General features: G+C 32.3%; 1 pseudogene; it reads right to left on the bottom strand.

Annotated features, from left to right (window-relative positions):
* On the bottom strand, positions 625–993 carry LOC104719151 (annotated as a pseudogene).

The following is a 2,988-nucleotide window of genomic DNA, read 5'->3' as shown; positions in this document are numbered from 1 at the left end:
CTACTTCTTTTAGTATACATGTAAAACGTGGAAACTATATTCTGAATTGATGTAGAATAAAGAAAAATGTAGAATACATATTCTTAATCCATGTAGAACATAAAAAATTCACGTTTCTGAAGTTTTTAGATCAAATTTCCGTTTTAACTTCGTAAAACATGTACAAACTGTAGAATAAATAATCTAAATGTTTCAGAACTTGAAAAAAAATCGTAGAAAATCATTTCTGAACAACTTAGACCAGAAATCATCAATTTACAACCTGATTTTTGACACCCAAAATTTTTTTTTCTCAAAATTTTTTACACAGTTGTGTACGAACATGAGTTTTCTATTTGTTTTTTTGGTTTAAACTTCTAAAAACTTCACTATATCTATTAGTAGGGGTATTTTCGTCACAAATGATAATCTTCAAAAAAAAGTGTAGATGGACAAATGTTTGAAAAAACTTTCTTTATTTCTATTTTTCCCAAAAAAAAAAACATATTTTTTCTTAATTATATACTAAATTAAATTTACAAATCAAAAAAATTAGGTTTTTTACAAGAAGATATATGAGTAGAAGCTGGTACATATATACATAGAAGTTTATATTTTGTACCAAGTTATTTCTATAACTAAAAGAAATTATAAGTATCTATATAACAGAATGAGACATTTATCATGCGGATATATCACCATGATCATGTTGCGCGGTCGCACCGGGTACTTTTGGAGCATCCAGCTTTATGCTCATTAGCTCGCTCCCTAGGTTTCTCGACGGATCCTGGGGACTGGCATCCTGCTGGTGGATTAGGACGCAAACACGGATTAAGAACTCCTGGATCTAAATATTACGGCCAGCTAACGTTGGCTCCATGATCACAAAAATACTTATTAACATCAAACATATCACACAAGCCTTCATCTTTTCTTGATACTTTTATTTTATTCTTTTATACAGTTTATATGTTTTTAAGAACTAGAAAGTAAAGAATTCTTATAAAATATGAGTAAGTGCTTCTAGCTTTATGTGTACTAAAGGAAAAGTAGATTAATATAGAACTTTTAAACACCACACAAACTAAAAATTTAGCAATTTCTTGAAAAATGTTTAATTTGGAACCACTAATTTGAGAGGTACATTTTTGTTGTCTAATTTAGTAATACCTATATTTAAATCCATTTTTTCCCAAACAATAAGTCGAAGAAAAATATAGTTAAAAAAGAAAAAGAAGAGAAAATTAAGACTTCCATAATATGTCTGGTGTATTACGCGTATCAATATGGATGCTCCAAAATAGTCAATATTACTTAAATGTTTCTAATTTATCCACCACCTACTTGGACCACAGTCAATATTGTGTATTGACATCGATATTTTATAATTAGGTGAATTTCTTAGAAAAGACAGATTTCTATATAGACTTTTGTATTCAATAATTTTCTTTTTATCAATAACTAAATATTAGATCAAATGAACTAACTAAAAAAACACTGTCTATAAACATTATATATTGTTATTGAACACTTAGGAAGTATTTTAGTTAAGTGGTTACAACACCATCTCTACGACCGATTCCACCGAAGTTTAACTAACTCCACTAAATCACGCTATTCCACGTAATAAATATTGGTTATGAATTGGGCATTATCGATTCAATAATAATATATATATATATATATATATATATATATATATATGTTGAACACAAACAATAAGGGGGAATTTATCAGCTTTAATATTAGCTCATTTAGAGATACAAAAAAACAGAAAAATCTGTGAAACTTTCTTTAAGCTGCTCAGTCTTCATCCGAACAATTTCCTATTTGATCACTTTCGAATCAAGTATTTCAACACATTTTCATGCTTTTCCTTACCACTTACCGTATATAATGATCTAGAAAAGTGATATGTTACGGTTTTGACTCACTTTGACCCCGTTTATTTGATAGTTTTGTAGTTGTTTGAGTCCTTTTCAGGTTATAATAAGAGGCTAGGAAGCTAAAAGCAAGGATTGGAACAGCAGAAGCAATCGGAGCAGCAAGGAGTTGAATTGGAGCAGAAAAGCTGATTTTAGACCCAGGAGCACATGCTCCCGATTTTCGAGCACATGCTCCCAACTCTACGGTTTCATGACGACACGTGGAAAGCATCTAGGCGCCGATTCCCTGCCTAATTCCCCTTATTTTAGGCGATCCTTTGTGAGAGAAAGAGGGCTGAGATCGCTTTTTAATAGAGAGATTTGAATTTGGAATCTTTCATTATTTTTCTCTACTTGTATGCTATTTAACCTAGGGTTTTTAGGAGAGATAGAGATACCTTTTTCTTTTGGTTTTTGAGCGACGCTTTTGTGAGAGGGAGAAGAACGGCTACCTCGTGAAGCATATTCTGAACCCTTGTGATTTTTATATTTTTATGCTATTGAATTTCTCATCTATGTTGGTTATTCATTTCTCTATGTCTGAGTAGTTTTCTTTGCTAGATTAGGGGTTTCAAAAGGGGTTTCATGGGTTAGCAACAGAACACAAATAGGGCTTTATATAATCGATTGTCTTCACTATTGTTAGACTTAATGCTTAGGTTGATTTGATCACCCAATCTATGATTCTAGGTTTATCTATTCATCAAAAGTGTAATAGGTTGCTAGAAAAGACATTAGTGGGCAAATTATCCTAGACCTGCGAAAGTTGATGTGTAGGTGATTTGTGAACTTATCATTCCTGTTCTTTAATGCTTGTATGCGATTCTGGGCTCAAACGACAATTTAGGGTTTATGGACCGCCGAGCATGTGCTCCGGATGTCTGAGCATGTGCTCCGCGTTTCCGCACAGAATCGATCAGATAGAGTTATTGATACCACGACAGTGGATCAGTTTATATTTATGTTTGAGTTCTAGACTGGTACTTAATCTATGCCCTGAATAGTTGTTTAGTTGCTATCTCTGAAATTCCCGAGAATTACCCCTGATCTAGTGTTTTGCTTATTGCCTTTTTATACCGTTTTA

The sequence above is a fragment of the Camelina sativa genome, chromosome 10, assembly GCF_000633955.1.
Source record: "Camelina sativa cultivar DH55 chromosome 10, Cs, whole genome shotgun sequence".
NCBI classification, from domain to species: domain Eukaryota; kingdom Viridiplantae; phylum Streptophyta; class Magnoliopsida; order Brassicales; family Brassicaceae; genus Camelina; species Camelina sativa.
Note: the sequence above shows the minus strand (reverse complement) of the source record. Positions and strands in the feature narration are given on the sequence as shown.